Source organism: Miscanthus floridulus, chromosome 13 (assembly GCF_019320115.1).
Source record: "Miscanthus floridulus cultivar M001 chromosome 13, ASM1932011v1, whole genome shotgun sequence".
Lineage (NCBI taxonomy): Eukaryota > Viridiplantae > Streptophyta > Magnoliopsida > Poales > Poaceae > Miscanthus > Miscanthus floridulus.
This window is the reverse complement of record NC_089592.1, coordinates 5,424,202-5,441,681: the sequence shown is the minus strand read 5'-3', so window position 1 is coordinate 5,441,681 and position 17,480 is coordinate 5,424,202. Positions and strand designations below refer to the sequence as shown.

General features: G+C 44.7%; 1 pseudogene; it reads left to right on the top strand.

Moving 5' to 3' along the window:
- The first annotated feature begins 286 nt into the window (after positions 1 to 286).
- Positions 287 to 7,060, top strand: LOC136499320 (uncharacterized; annotated as a pseudogene).
- Positions 7,061 to 17,480: the final 10,420 nt, after the last annotated feature.

Here is a 17,480-nt window from a genome sequence, read left to right as displayed (position 1 = left end):
AGAAAGAGCGAGAAAAAGATGAACAAGGAGAGATGGAGGCCCTAGCGGTGGGGAGGACCGTCGCGAGCCTTCAGGAGGGCCTTCTCCTCCTCCACGAGCACCCGGAGCACATCGTCGTGAAGGTGGATTCAGCGGAGGCGCGCCACGCTCCGGCTCTTCTACAGCTCCTCCACAAGAGTACGGCTCGGATCTGCGCTCCGTCGTACGAGTGGAGCAGCTGTAGAAGGTGAAGATCTGCCTCAACACCGTGGAGCTCGCCGTGCTGCTACTTCTGGAGGGGAATGGGATGGACGTCTGGGAGATCCACCACCATGCCAGGAAAGTCGATGGCAGGCACGTCGTCTTCAACCACGCCACTTACGACGTCTCAAGGATCCTCATCAACGCCAACAATGAGCTCGTGAAGCAAAAGGAGCCGATCGGGGCGGGAAAGATTGCAGCCATGCGTGAGGCGATGGAGGGCCTCAAGCCGTTCATCGTGCTCCTCTCCGACAACGAGCCCGGCAGCAGCGGAGACGGCGGCGGCAGGTCTGGTGGCACACATCAGGCGCCCGTGGGGAGGACCATCACGAGCCTTCACGAGGGCCTTCTCCTCCTCGAGGAGCACCCCTCCACATCGTCCTCAAGGTCACTTCCGTGGAGACTCGCCACGCTCCAGCTCCTCCTCAAGGGAGGGGAGAAGTGCCGCTGGAATCTACGCTCCTTCGGGAGAGTCAACCACTTGGCGAAGGTTTGCATCTCTGTGGATACTGTGGACCTCGCTGTCCTTCCGCTTTTGGAGGGGAACGGGATGGACCTCACCGCCGGGCGTCTCCTCCGTCGGTACCGGAGGGACATCCGCCACCATGCCAGGAAGGTCGATGGCAGGCATGGCGTCTTCAACCAGGCCGCCTACGACATCTCGAGGATCCTTATCGACGCCAATGATTTCTCCTCGCCTTCCTTCTACATTGGTAACATATCATCATAGACTTCCAAAATATCTCTAGACATTCCTGATACTTTTTCCATCCTGTCTGTGAACGAATCATTTCTAATTAGTTAAGTTTCATCGCGGTCTACAACTTCTGTTTTGGTCATTTCTCCATCCGAGTTAATTTGAACAGTTCAAAAATATTTGAATTGTAGGATTACGATTTTTAATTAATGACAACCACATTTGATTACTAATGTGGGACTGTTTTTTAGCGACAGACCCCATGACGATATAAGGTTTTAGTGACAGACCGCATGACGATAAATATACCTATCTATACAGACAGATAGTGAATTGGTAAACGAGGAAATAGTGATAGAAGATCTATGAGTTATCTTTAGCGACAAATCATTCATCAATAAATATTATTTTTAGCGTCAGATGTCTAATGCTAATGCGGTGTTGTGGTGTAGTGAGAGTGTAGAGAGGAGAGAGCTTGGTGGCTAGGATTTGCGAAATGAGAGTGGGAGGGAGAGAGCCCCTTGCCCTCTTGTTCATGGCACCATATATAGGCAACAACAATTTACAAGCGGCCCCTTCGTGGGAGTGTGTTTTACATGCTCTAATAGCACTAGTTGGGCCCCTTCTAGGAGGACTTAGCTCATATTCCATATGGGCCCCCAACAAATAAGAGGCTATGGCATCATGCCATGTTTTATTTGTGAAGTTGTTCTGCACTCTTTTCTTATGACTTGAGAAGTGTGTACTTTGTTTATGAATTTGTCATTATGTTCTCTTTGTTTGTAAAATTTATTGTTTGGTAGATGTTGACACCAAAAAATGTGCTAACATGGAAATTGGGCCATGCTATCAAGTTTCTAACATCAAAGGGTGTTGGGAAATATTTGGCGCGACAAACGACAAAGAAACAAGCAAAGAAGAAGGAGGATGGCACTTGGCGACCTGGCTCAACGAAGTAGGCCAGGCCAACTCACCAAGACGGCAAGGCCGGCTCCCCTACCCTAGGTCGACTTAGCCGACTCTCCTAGTCGGCTAAGCCGATTGCCCCTAAGCCAGCCTGGCCATAGTACCTAGGTGTCGCGGGTTCAGAACCATGTATGGCAAGCATCTGGATTGTTCATCGGAAGTCGATGTGTGGGTCGTCTCTAGTGACTTGGACTCTCAAAATACGCTAGGGACATAGATCGGTCCATCCTAGTTTGGGCTTTTGAGCCCTACATCTAGCAGTATAGTGTTCTTCATGTTAAGAATGTCTAATCTAGGGTTTACAACAAAGAAATCGAGAGAGTTTGGCAGGGGATTGCGCGGTGCTATCCTAGGGTTCCTGGCTATTGAGTCTACTTGAGCGGTCGAGGACCCGATCCCCTTCTAAGGAGCCCATGCCTCCCCTTATATCCTAAGGAGGACATGGGGTACAAGTCAGTTTTGGTTCTAGCCTAAGGATTCTCCACCGGATGCTTGCAGTTCCTTCGTCTTTGCGCCGCTTGGTACTTCCCTGTTGTTTAGGAGGGGGCCAACAATGTCGCAATGACTCCCTGACGCTGCTACCATAGTCTGACGCTTGATCGTTAGGGGCTACCTACCGTGGTGCGGCCTCCCCTGGGGGAGGCTTCTCGAGGCTTCCTTGGCGTGCAAGGCGCCCTTGGCCTAGAGCAGAAGACTCGAAGGGAGCACGGATTTTCTTTCTAGACCAAACTTTGCTCATTTCAAATGACCCCATTTTGGCTTTTTCTTTGGCTTTTGGTCATTTGAGTGAGTTTTGCCTTTTTTTCTTCTTCTTTAATCTATCTCTATGTGTTGGTGTGGACAATGCACTCATCAAGGGGGAGATTGCAAAACAAAGGTTGATATGTGTCCTTGTGTGTCAATTTATGATTAGTGATTGTCAGGAGATGACCAAGGCTTTGGTAGAGTTCGGAGACTAACCATCGCGTGAGTGCGTGTGCAACATATCTTTTGGCTGTGTTGGTGTGTAGGTGTGGATCACAGAGATGGTTGATGGACATAGAGAAGGGCAAGTAGAGACGTGCCGTGCCAATGGACTAGAAGCAGTGAAGGATGGACGTGACGCTTGGACCCAAGGACCAAGATGGCCACAAGATTGACCGCGGGTGGCTGACACTTGGGTACATCGACGAGCAAGAGTACATGCGGAGGAGTAGACTATGTTGACCAAGATAAGACGATGGTTGACCAAGTGAAGTGGAGGCGCAAGAGGACTTGGTGATCGGTCGGTCAAGGACGATGGTGACACATGTCAAGATTATAGAGGAGTTGTCGCAGATATGCTTCTCCACGCAGTTTGGTGGTTTGGGCCTTGAAACCACCTGTTGACGGTTTTTCGAGTTTGTGCCTCAAAACCCGGTTGGAATTCCAGCGGGAACGGGAGGAGGCACGTGGCATCTATGTGTAAGACCAGACCTTGTTGATCTTGGCAATAAAGCAATCATGTCCTCTGAATATCTTGTCCATGATCTTTCTTGAATCTCGTTTGTTTCGATTGGATTTGGTTTTTCTCCTCCCGGTTCCCCCTCTCTTGAGCTTTTGATGGATTTCAACTTACTGCGGGTTTGAGGGTGATTTGAGTGGATGGATTCGTGCTAGAACCTCTAAGGAACATGTTTACCAAGTGGTTTGGGCAGATTCCTCACGATCACTTAGATCCATCACTTTTACGAAATATTGTAAAAACCCTAACTCTTTTAATGGATTTTTTCGATCTGCATTGATTCATTGACTTCTGGGTGATGATCTTTGGGAAAAAGCTTCTAAGCACCCAAGGGAACCTCTCTGCAAAATTTCAGATTTTATAGAGTACGTTTGAATTTATTTCGATTTTTTCTTGGAGAGATTTTAGCTGAAATCTGCAAAAACCAGCCGAGGCTGGTTTTTCAACTTGCTACGATTGAGCTCATTTTTATTGGAGATCTTCTCCTTGGTGTTTTAAGGTTCCCCACCAAGTTCAAGTCTATTCAAATTCGTTTGATCGATTATTGACGTTTTCTCCTTTTGGCTCAAATCTGAAAATCAGTCTGAGCCAGATTTGGAAACTGGCCTAGGCCAGTTTTTCAACCTTCTCCAATTGAGCTATTTTTGGTGAAGATGTTTTTCACAATGTTTTAAGCCTCTCCACAAAATTTCATGTCTTTTGGAGGACGTTTGGTTAGTGTTTTGTGTTTTGAGCACTTGGTTGGACGGAAGAAAAATTGGATTAGGCTACCATATTCATCCCCAGTCTAGTCGCCTTGCTCGGTCCTTCGTATATACAAAATATAGTCAAGATAAGTCATATACAAAATATGGTCAAGGTAAGTTGTATTTGGTTGAGAAATCGTTCCGTCGATCAGCATACACATTACACACATAGCACAAGGGGAATGAGACCTCTTTCTTTATTTTTCTTGTAGTATACAATGTACATCTATGATTACAGGCCGGGGCGTCTCCCCTATTCTTCTTATAGCCGAAGAGGCTGCTCGATATAAGAGCTCCTTTGACTTCTCCCATTGACTTTGCCCCTATCCTCTGCACGCCTCATGTACCTGGGTGAGCGCATGGTCATTTTTGTGACCACATGATTCGCCCACAAGTAATTTTTCACAACAGAATCCATAATGATGTCAAGTAATGTGGCGGGCGCCCTGGGGCAGACCCCAAAAGTCTATAGCCTTTGCGTACTTTTCCAGTTCTAGAATATTAATTTTTAATGTACGCTCATTCACATATGGGTATTTAACGTTAGATTTATTTCCAAAAGTATCTTAGTTATCGACTTTGCTTCTATTAGTGCTTGATGTGTCTCTAAATTTGGTATTAGTTGTTATATGTTCACCCAGGCTCTAGCAATTCTCTAGGTCCGCACTGGGTGTGCCTATAATACGCTGTGTTGTACCGAATTGAATTGCTTTGCTTCTCTAAACTAAAGTGGAGGCAAACCTTTTACTCTAAAGAAATTCCTATCCACAATCACTGGAGACCTCATATTGGATAGATAAATGGTCTATCATTATGTATTAATATAAGTCAAGATATTCACATAAATGGAGTTAGATGTGTGAGCGTAGTGCTATGTAGCGGGGACCATAATGTCCCCATGTCGCTCTAGCCACACAGATTATTTGCACTATGTTCATCTTAATGTATTATCTATATAAATAGAGAACAGAGTTCCTAGTTCTGCAATTGTCCAGTCCAGCACTCTGCCCAGCCCTCCTAAATTAGTACCTTGGCTTTGTTCAGCTCTAATGGTCTGTTCTATTTCTTAGGTATACTCACACGCCGACATAAATAGTAGGGCTCTAAGCAAGCTCATGGGCTAATTACAATTTACAACATTAGGCAGCCCAACACTCCCCCATGTGTGAGCTCTTCACTTTGCAGATTCTTGGCATATGTGCAATGTGTAATGCAATATACCATGTGCACTCATGTGGAGGATTACCTAGGGTAGAATATTACCTCCATGGTCTGCTGTTTTCCTTTCTCTTATAACTTTATAAGTAACCATTTGGGTTTACAATCCCAATGTTTGACTTTTATCCCATGTGTGTGCATGCAGGACATTTTGCACCATATATATTCCCTGTTGCCACTGCGTGATGCTGCCCGTGCTGCTTGCTCGTCTCATGCCTTTCTACGTTTCTGGAGATGTCATCCCAATCTAACCTTAAACTGGCATATCCTTGGCTCAAATGCAAATGCATCTCAAGGGAATTTCAGCTGCATAATTGACAACATCCTGAGGAACCACTCAGGCATCAACATTAAGATACTCAAGCTTCAGTTATATGGCATTTATGATGCCTGCCAGTATCTGGACAGTTGGCTTCAGGTTGCTGTTAAACCTGGGATTGAAGAACTCACCATTGAGCTATGTTATAGAGTTGACATGAAGCATAATGTCCCATGCACACTTTTAACTGATGGTGTCCAAAACTCAATCCGGTATCTTCAACTTTCCTGCTGCGCCTTCCATCCCACACCTGAACTTGGCCCCTTCAGAAACCTAAAAAGTCTGCTCCTGCGTTCTGTGCATATTTTGGATAATGAGTTAGAGGGCTTTCTTTCCAACTCCCATGCTCTGGAGAAGTTAGACCTCAATGGTTGCGAGAAGATAACGTGCTTGAAGATACCTAGCATCCTGCTGCAGCTCCATAGCCTGAAGGTTTCTTGTTGCCTGAAGCTGCGAGTGATAGAGCAAAGCTCGAAATCTCTCCTGTTTTATCCTTGAAGGACAGAGTGTAAAAGTCTCCCTTGGAGAAACACTGCAAATGAAGAACCTGTGCATGGGCCGTTCCAACCTCGTCTGTTACGCCCGTGTTAAATTGTCATCCAGTATGCCAAACCTCAAGACTCTTTCCATCAGCTCACATTATGAGGTACGGATTTCCTAAAACATTAGTTTTTGTAGACTAGGGGATGTATATATGAATATTACTATAGTCATACATTTTTTTTTGTAAATCTAATCTGAAACATCTTTACCTTGCAGAGGGTTAATACACCAATGCTTCGTACCAAATGCCTATTCCTTAAGTGGCTGTCTATTTATCTGAGATTGACCTCTTGCCCATCCTATGACTATTTTTCTCTGGTTTCTTTCCTTGACGCTTCTCCCTCCTTGGAGACTTGGTTGTTGGATGTAAGACGCTGTTCATTCCATCCTGCAAAATATTTAGTAACTGCTGGATCCATTTTCACTCTATTTTATGATGTCTTTTCCACCCCACACAGGTAGCTGAGGAAAGTATGCAGCATGAATCAATTTTCGGAGGCGGCTCCTTGCAGTTGAGGCAGATGCCTATGCAGCACCATGTCCGCCTTAAGACTGTGAGGTTCAAAGGCTTCAACTCAGCCAAGAGCTTGGTTGAGCTAACGTGTTATATTCTCAGGAACGCAAAGTCACTTGGCCGGCTCACACTGGATACCACTTATGGTGATCCTAAGTGTGATAGCGCAATGTCCTGTGGCAGGTGCACTCCCATGAGTAAAGATTTTCTCATGGAAGCACGTAGAGGGATTTCGGCAATTAGAACGTATATTGAAGACAAGGTTCCTTCTACTGTTAGGCTGACGGTGGTGGAGCACTGTACTCGGTGCCATGCTGATAACTTATCTGAATAAATAGGTTAGATTAGATTAGATTTGAATGAAGCTTGCTTTCTTTCTTGGAATTGTTAAAAATTTCGTAGGACTCAATCGAGTCAAAATCCCAGTAATCAAAGATCATAATACACGATCTACAGAGAGGCAGAGAGAAGGGGAGTGAGAGGTTGCAGACCATCGAAGGCCATAGTGGTCGAAGCACCGGTCGGGATCTCGTTCGCTGATGCCATCTGCACGCCGGCAGCGACGTTCGGTGGAGAGAGGAGTCGGTGCAGTGACGTCCTTGGCGGCGGCGTATGCGTCGGGGTGACGTTGCCGGCGTCGGTGGTGCTTCCCGTCGCTGGCAGCGCCCCTTCTCAAGATCGGGTTAGGGTTAGGATGTCGGTGGGGTGTCTGGCGGCGCGGTGAACCTCGTACTTCGAGCCCCGGCCCCCACCTTTTCTTTATAGCGCTGTGCGACGGGGGCCCACCAACCATGTAGGGTTGGGCGCCCCCGATCAGGGCGCGAGAACAAGGCCCAAAGGCCGTTGGGCCTAATGGCGTGGGAGATCAATCCAACATTCTCCCCCTTGATCTCTCATCACTTTCTTCGTTCTTTAATTCTTACTCAAAACTTTCGATTCATATTTTTCTTGCTTCCATCCTATTTCATCACAGATTAGTGCATAGAACTGTCCCATCGTCACAGCAATTAGTGCCGTTAGACTAACAGCCACAATACACTTCTCCGTTTTGAAATGTAAACTTTCTTTGGGCCCTTCGTATGTTCGGGAATCATAGGCTTTCCCTTAAACCCATGCCGGCTACGTGTTCTCTGAACACGTTGGGTGGTAAGCCCTTTGTGAGCGGATCCGCGAGCATTTTCTCTGTACTTATATGCTCAAGATTTATTATATGATCCCGAACTTTATCTTTCACAACATAGTACTTTATGTCAATGTGTTTGGCAGCACCACTTGACCTATTGTTGTGAGCATACTGTACCGCTGGATTGTTATCACAATACAATCTCAGTGGTTCATTTATATTATCAATCACTTTCAATCCGGGTATGAATTTCTTCAGCCAATTCACCTGCCCCGTTGCCTCATAGCATGCTACAAACTCGGCATACATTGTCGAGGATGTAGTTACGGTTTGTTTGGAGCTTTTCCACGATATAGCCCCTCCTGCGAGAGTAAATACATATCCTGACGTGGATTTTCTTTCATTCTCCCGCATAATCAGAATCTGAATACCCCTCTATCTGCAGGGAATCAGATCTTCTATACGTAAGCATGAGGCCTTTCGTACCCTGCAAATAACGCAGGACTTTCTTCACTAATTTCCAATGTTCAATTCCTGGATTCTTTTGATATCTGCCAAGTAACCCGGTAACAAAAGCTAAGTCAGGGCGTGTACACACTTGAGCATATTGTAAACTTCCAACAGCTGAAGCATACGGTACCGCTTTCATTCGGTCAATTTCATATTGGTTCTTGGGACACTGATGTTCCCCAAATCTATCGCCCTTGACTATAGGAGCAGGTGAAGGACTGCACGCATGCATACTAAATTTCTTCAGGACCTTTTCTATGTATGCCTTTTGCGATAATCCTAGAACCCCCTTTCTTCTGTCTCGGTGAATCTCTATTCCCAAAACGAACGAGGCCTCACCGAGATCTTTCATATCAAAGTTTGAGGACAAGAATTTCTTCGTTTCCATTAGTAGATTGATATCACTACTAGCAAGCAAGATATCATCCACATACAAAATTAGGAATATGTACTTTCCATTCTTGAACTTTGCATAAACGCAATTGTCCTCAACATTTTCCTTAAACCCAAAACCTTTTATCGTTCTATCAAACTTCAAATACCACTGTCTTGAAGCTTGCTTCAATCCGTAGATTGATTTCTTCAGGCGGCATCCCATATTTTCCTTTCCTTTTACGACAAAACCTTTCGGTTGTGCCATATAAACATTTTCTTCCAAATCCCCGTTTAGGAAAGCCGTCTTTACATCCATTTGATGTAACTCCAAATCATAGTGGGCTACAAGTGCCATTATAATTCTGAAGGAATCTTTACATGAGACTGGAGAAAACGTCTCATTGTAATCAATCCCTTCTCTTTGCGTGAAGCCTTTCGCCACAAGTCGCGCTTTAAATCTTTCTATATTCCCTTGGGAGTCATATTTCGTTTTGTAGACCCATTTACAGCCTACTGTTTTGGCTCCTTTAGGAATATTTTCTAAGTCCCAAACTTTATTGGTACTCATTGATTTCAATTCATCTTCCATGGCCTTAAGCCACTTTGATGAGTGGTCGCTTCTCATGGCTTCTTCAAATGAGGTGGGATCATCCCCCATCTGAAATTCTTCTGTTTCATAAACTTCATAGTCATCAGTAATAGCTGATCTTCTTATTCTTTGAGACCTTCTAGGTGCCTCTGGCACTTGTTCCACATTGGGCTATTGTTGTTCTTCCTCATGTGCAACATTTGGTTCTATAGGTTCCTCAAGGATAGGTTCCTCAAGGACTGGTTCCTCATGTTCATTCATTGTCGCCACGGGAGAACTTGCAACAGGTGTTGGCACTACAGTGTCCTGCACTGTTGGTGCAACAGCAGCAGGTAGCGTGAAGAATGGTTCTTCAACCATCGGAGTGGGTACATGTACCCACTTTTCCTGTAGGCTGATTTCTCGTGCTACCATGCTCCCCCTGATCATGTTATCCTCCAAGAACACAGCGTGTCTTGTTTCTACAATCTTCGTATGTCTATCAGGACAATAGAAGCGATATCCTTTCGATCTTTCTGGATAGCCAATAAAATGGCAGCTGACTGTCTTGGAGTCTAACTTTCCTATATTTGGGTTAAACACTTTTGCCTCAGCTGGACAGCCCCACACACGCAAATGGTTAAGTGAGGGTTCCCTTCCTGTCCATAATTCATACGGTGTTTTAGGCACCGATTTACTTGGTACTCGATTAAGTATGTGAATGGCGGTTTTCAGTGCCTCCATCCATAAACTAATCGGTAATGTGGAGTAACTCATCATGCTTCTTACCATATCCATTAAGGTACGGTTACGTCTTTCAGCCACTCCATTCTGCTGAGGCTCCCCCGGTGTGGAGTACTGAGCAACTATGCCATTTTCCTGTAGGAACCTTGCAAATGGTCCAGAATTTGGCCATATGGGGTATGTCACCCATAGTACTCTCCACCTCGGTCTGATCGTACTATCTTGATTTTCTTATTGTGCTGATTTTCAACTTCAGCTTTAAATATTTTGAATTTATCCAATGCTTCCGATCTTTCTTTAATTGGATAAATATTGCCATAACGAGAGTAGTCGTCTGTGAATGTTATAAACGAGTCATAACCATCCACACTTTTCACAGGAAAAGGACCACATATGTCTGTGTGGATTATTTCTAAAATTCCTGTGCTTCAGTTTGGCATCTTTCTTAATTTTCTTGACATACTTTCCTTTGATACAATCAACACATTGTTCTAAATCTGAAAATTCTAAGTGCGGGAGAATTGATTCCTTAACCAATCGTTCTATTCTCCCCCTCGAAATATGGCCCAAGCGACAATGCCATAATTTCGAAGAGACATAATCAATTCTCTTCCGCTTCTTAGTTACATTCGCAGATGGGGAATCATTCACATTCTCATCGCATACATTGTTCGCATTCTCAGCAAGAGATAATAAATAAAGCTTGTCTTGTCGGAAGGCAAGACCAACACATTTATTATCAACCAGTATCTTACACTTGCCACCACCAAAGTGGCAATCAATTCCATCATCATCAAGTTTCGAAATGCTTATCAAATTTCTACGCAAAGAGGGAACATAAAGTACTTCTTTAAGTCTAAGTACAAAACCATTATTCAATTCTAAAGAAAAAACTCCAATGGCTTCAACATTGGCTTGCACTCCATTTGCAACTTTAATCGTTCTTTCTCCTCTTTGCAAGGTTCTCGTCCCACTTAACCCCTGTAAGGAATTTGCAACATGAGTAGTTGCTCCTGAATCAACCCACCAAGTGGATTTATCATAACATAAATACAGGGATTCATCTACAAATGTAATAAATTCATCACCTTTCTTTAGCAGAGATTTCAGGAAGTCTGGACAATCCCTCTTGTAGTGTCCCTTCTTGAAGCAGTGCTTGCACTGATCTTTTTTAGCTCCACCATACTGCTGATTCTCAGAATCCTGGGGTTTCTTTCCCTGTGAATTGGAGGAAGAGGCCTTATCCCACTTAGGTTTCCCTTGTGGTTTAGAATTCTTGCCATTAAAATTCTTTCTTTTGTTATCCTTCACAAAATGAGCGGATTCACCCTGTGAGGACTTTATCCTCTCCTCTTCTTGAGCACACATTGAGATGAGTCTTTCTATGCCCCATCTTTCAGGCTGCATATTGTAATTCACAATGAAGGTGTCATATTCTTTTGGCAAAGAAGCAAAAATCAAATGAATCAGGAAATCCTCCTCCTTCAAATTCATTTCCTTTAGCTTAGATGCCGTAGTGTTCATCTTCAAAATGTGCTCTCTTATGCTACCACCAGTGAATTTCTCATTCACAAGCTTCTTAATCAGTGAACTTGCTGTGGCCTTGGTAGACCCAGTAAACTGACTCTTGATTTTCTCAAGATATTCTTTGGACAGTAGCACATTCAGGGATTGAGCCCCTTATCTGTTCTTCTATGGTGGCCTTGGCCACCAACAGGCACTTGCGGTTGGAGAGAGTCCATTGCCTATGTTCAAGGTCATATTTCATTCTTATTTCAGCATGATCATGCTTTCGAGCAGCGAAATCAGCGTCAGATTCATTTTCACCTCTCACTGGGTCCTCTGGCTTAGTAGGACACGGTGAGGTGATGGCAAAATCGACCTCTCCCAACGCAAGTTCCAATTCATACTTTCTCCCGCCACACACGGTGATTGGTCCCATTGAGTGTTGGGATGTTGGCAATGTTCACAATGCATTTGCCTCCTGAAACCACACCAGAGTAAGTAAGAAACATTTATATATAAAATTTCATGCTTTAACTCAACGTTGGTCAAATTAAAACTTATAATTCATCCATGCAAAACATTTTACATCACCGTTGGGCAGAAGTAAAATTAATGCATAATTTCTCATGGATCAAAATTATAATATTGTTATTAACAACGTTGGTCAGAAAATAACAACATCATAATCTCATCAAAATTATCAGAAATTCATCACTTCTCTTAAAATTAAATTATCCCGTTGGTTCAAATTTAATCAAAGAGAACAATAATTATCATGCACAGCGGAAACATTAATAATCTTTTCATATTATTATTTTTCCAGAAGCACTAAGTACTTTACTGTTTTCTGGTAAAATATCGTTGGATAAAATTTGCACAGAAAAAAATTGTATCAAAATCATTCAAATTCATCAAAAAATATGCATTAAAATTGCTCCTGGAAAATAATAACAAAAATTTTTCTTTTCACTTCAGCCCAGCGCGGCCAAGCTCACCCATGCGCGCGGCCCAAGACGGCAAAAACCGACTCGGCCCAGCTCTCCGCGCGCGCGCAGGCCGCACCCAGGCCGCAACCTGGGCCTGGGCCGGCAAAGTCGCGCTACCGCGCGCGCCCGCCTGGGCCAGCCGGTGGTCCAGTCGCGCTCCACCGTCGGATCGAATCGGACGGCCGAGCGTTCATTTCGGCCGATCAAAACCATCGCCGCGGCCGGTGCCCCGAACCCTAGCTCATTCGCCCCCTGCCCTTTCTCTCTCTTCGCTCTCTCTTCTCAGCCGCAGCGATGATAGCAGCCACCGAGCAGCCGCGAGCGAGGACGGCAGAGCGGGCAGCCATGGCGCCGTCGCTGGCCCCCTCACCGGCGCGCGTGCTCCCCAATGGGTGAGCACGCCGCCGTCGAGCGGCCTGGCCACGGTGCCCCCTTGGCCAAGCCCGGCGAGCAGCTGCCCCCGGCTCGGCCCTTCTTCTCCCGCGCCGGCGAAGGGCCATCCCGATGCACGACGAGGTAGTTTTCTTCTCCCTTCGGATTCGTTTTCTATCTTCTTTCTTTTCTTTCGTTCATCCGAATGGGAAACTAGGGTTAGGGTTAGGGTTCCGACCCTTCTTTTCTTTCTTCTTCCCCTTCTTTCCCCTTTCGCCTTCTTCTTTTGATGTGGGGAATTAGGGTTAGGTCTTAGGGTTCGGCCAAAACCGAATTAGATCTGTTCTGTTCTTGGGTTAGGGTTCGGCTTCATGAGCCGAGGGCCCTATCTCTTCTCTGATCCGAATGGATCTGTTCTCTTTTCTTCTTTTACCCGGTTAGGGATACACAGAGGCCAACTTGGCTCTGATGCCATTGTTAAAATTTTGTAGGACTCAATCGAGTCAAAATCCCAGTAATCAAAGATCCTAATACACGATCTACAGAGAGGCAGAGAGAAGGGGAGTGAGAGGTTGCAGACCATCGAAGGCCGTAGTGGTCGAAGCAACGGTCGGGATCTCGTTCGCTGAAGCCATCTGCACGCCGGCAGCGACGTTCGGTGGAGAGAGGAGTCGGTGCAGTGACGTCCTTGGCGGCGGCGTATGCGTCGGGGTGGCGTTGCCGGCGTCGGTGGTGCTTCCCGTCGCTGGCAGCGCCCCTTCTCAAGATCGGGTTAGGGTTAGGATATTGGTGGGGTGTCTGGCGGCGCGGTGAACCTCGTACTACGAGCCCCGGTCCCCATCTTTCCTTTATAGCGCTGTGCGACGGGGGCCCACCAACCATGTAGGGTTGGGCGCCCCCGATCAAGGCGCGAGAATAAGGCCCAAAGGCCGTTGGGCCTAATGGCGTGGGAGATCAATCCAACATGAATGAATTAGATTGCAAGGCCTGTTCAATGTCTGTCTCATAATCAGAGTAGGTATGTAATATTTGTAGGCATGGATAGACCATGCTTTGTATCTTGTGTTATTGGACACCGCCCCTTCAATTCAGATCAGTGTCGTGTCGCTTTTCTTTGGTATCTGTCACATACGTGGATTTTTTTGTCTGTGGATGGAGATTTGTGGTGATGTACGATCTCAGTCTCTCTTTTCTTTTTGAAAAGGAAGCGGGAAAAGAATTAGAAATACCCATGTTTCTCTATTATCTACGCATGCCATTATTAAACAATTATCCTCCACAGCCCGTTAAGTAAAAGCTAATAAAAGTACACATATACCCTATTTCTCTAATACCTACTCATGCATGCCAAGCCAACCATCTCATGCACTTAAGTGTTTAAAGTTCACCTAGAAAATATTCATAGTTGCAATTTATTTATTTATTTATTTGTGTCAAACATAGTCGAAAAATGAAAAATAGCTCAACAAACGTTTGAAAATAAAGATTAAAAAAAAGCTTCTTGATCAGACAAGGGTTTGAAGCATTGCATGGTATGGTTCCAGGATTGCCACCACACACCCGCAGGTTTGCATTGCAAACCAGCTTGCACATCATGTAAACTTTTGATACCAAAATTATTACAGGCACATACAGGACAACGGTAACATAATTCTTCAGAGTTCTTAAAAAAACATAAATTCTTCAGAGAACGGATACAATTTGTGTGAAAACTGTTGGATTTAGACCCATGTTTGGCCTAATCTGAAAATTCCAAAGCATGCACAACCTATAGTCCCATATTGCTAATTCAAGGAGAGGTTGCCTTGCTTAAATATGGGAGTCTCCTCTCTATGCAAAATAGGTGAAAATAAGAGAGAAGGAGACTGTTGCTACATGCACGCGCAGCTCGCGCGCATTTTTCGCGTGAAAAATCGCATGGCTTGTGACTTGTGACTTGCGCGACGCGTATGTGTACAGCAGGCTATTATTTGTGCAGTTTCTATTTTTTATGCTGAGCGTAATGGCGCTTCAATGTGATTGAAACTGCCGTTTTAAACAGTAATAAGGTGTGTCAGTTTCTGCTGTTTGATTGCAGCATTTTCTGTCATTAAATTGGATAGTTTTTACTGCTTGATGAAGGGAATTGATGCACTATGAAGGCCTATAAAACCAGGAGACGTCCTGGTTGAAGGGGACGGATTCACACGCTCACCTTCCCACTCGCTGTGCTGAGTTTCTCGCTGCTGCGCCTCGTCGACCTTTGAGTACGGCGTGCACCGGACTTGAAGAGAGCGGGATCTCCGAAACCACTGCCGCGAGACTCCTGCACGGGGCGGCAATCAGGTTTTTGGGCAGCGTCTACACGCGACCGCTTGGTGATCTGCAACATCTACTTCAACACGTTCGACTACGTTTTGCGCGGGATCATTGAGTAATTTCCTTGCGCAATCCTGTTCTAGTCAGTATGTTGCATGTTTACTTGTGTTATGTGCTTGCATCATTTTTTATCTATGAGTTTTTCCTCTAAACAAAATCTGGAATGTATATTAGGCACTTATTTCCAACATTCCAAAAACCTGATTGTGCCTATTTCTGTGATCTAGCAATGGCAAATAATGCATCTGATGCCCTGAAACCTGAGAGGTTTGGAGGTGAGAACTTCCGCAGATGGCAGACAAGGGCCAAGTTTTGGCTCATGTCATTGGGGCTGTGGTGGGTGATATACCCTGTGTTTCCCATCACAGAGGAACAAACCATGCAGTTTGAGAATGCGAATAACACCGCATTGGGCTGCACCTCACCATTTTGGTGGATCAACTCTATGATGTGTATATGAATTACTCATCGGCCACCATGCTGTGGGAGGATTTGGAGCAAAAATATACAGAAGCCGAAGCCGGTCGCTGGCTGTATGTATGCGAAAAGTTCTTTGATTTCAGCATGGACAGTGCTAAATCAATTGTAACTCAAGCACACGACCTCCAGCTTCTGGTTGGCGAGATTGCACATTTGGGATGTGCTTTACCTCCAAAGTTTGTTGCAGCAGCGATTGTTGCTAAACTTCCTGCAGAGTGGCATGATTTTGCTACAGCTCTGAAGCACAAAAGAGAAGAGATTTCTGTTGAAGATCTCATTGTAGCTCTTGATGTGGAAGAGAAGGCAAGGGCAAAAGATGTGCAGGTGAAGAACATGCAGAATAGTGCCAATTTTGTTCAAAACAAGAAACAATTTAACAAGAAGAAGGGTCCCAAGGCGAATAAGGTTACTAGCTTTAAAAAGAAGAAAACAGAGAAGAAGGATCTAAAGAATCTCACCTGTTTTGTGTGCGGTAATCCTGGTCACTTTGCCAAGGATTGTCTCGACCGCAAGGACAGGACCACTGAACTGAGCAAAAAATTCACTAATGTGACCATTGGCGAGGCCTCGACTTCAGGAGGGTACGGTAAATCTCCTATTGTTTATTCTGCATTTCAGTCTATCGACTGGTGGGTTGATACTGGTGCAAATGTTCATGTGTGTTCTGATGCTTCCTTGTTTTCTTCATATCAGGCAGCAGGGACTTCCAGCGTCCTAATGGGAAATGGAACGCGTGCTTCTGTTCTTGGTGTTGGTATGGTAGATCTGAAGCTCACTTTAAGGAAAACCATCCAATTGAAGAATGTCCAGCACGCACCTGCGATAAACAAGAACCTGCTGAGTGGGTCTCTCCTGTGTAGGAGTGGTTATAAGCTAGTATTCGAGTCGAATAAAGTTATAGTGTCTAAATTTGGGGCTTTTATAGGAAAAGGCTATGACAGCGGAGGCTTGTTCCGCCTAAGTACTATGGATTCTTGTTATAGTTTGAATATTACTACTAGTTTGAATAAAAATTCTGCTGATGTATGGCATTCGAGGTTCTGTCATGTTGGTTTTGATACAATTGCTAGAATGTCCAGATCTGAGTTAATTCCTAAATGTGACATAGTCAAGAATTCTAAGTGCCAAACTTGTGTGCAAGCAAAACAACCTCGAAAACCTTTTAAGGCATTAGAGTCTGAGAAGAATCTGGCACCACTAGATTTGATCCATTCTGATTTATGTGAGATGAATGGTGTTTTGACTAAAGGAGGAAAAAAGTATTTTCTTACTTTTATTGATGATGCAACATGTTACTGTTATGTTTACTTGCTGAAGTCTAAGGATGAAGCGCTGAACTATTTTAGAATATATAAGGCAGAGGTTGAGAACCAATTAGAAAAGAAGATTAAGAGACTTAGAGATGATCGGGGAGGAGAGTATATCTCTAATGATTTTTCTAATTTCTGTTCTGAGCAAGGGATTATCCATGAATTTATACCACCCTATTCACCACAATCAAATGGTGTAGCTGAGAGGAAAAACCGGTCACTTACAAATTTGGTGAACGCCTTATTAGAGAGTGCCGGTATGCCAAAGATGTGGTGGGGGGAAGCAATCTTGACTGTAAATTTTGTGCTCAATAGAGTTATCACCAAGAGAAGTGACACAACTCCATACGAGGCATGGAGGGGCAGAAAACCCAATGTCAACTTTCTGCGAACGTGGGGATGTTTGGCAAAAGTCAACATTC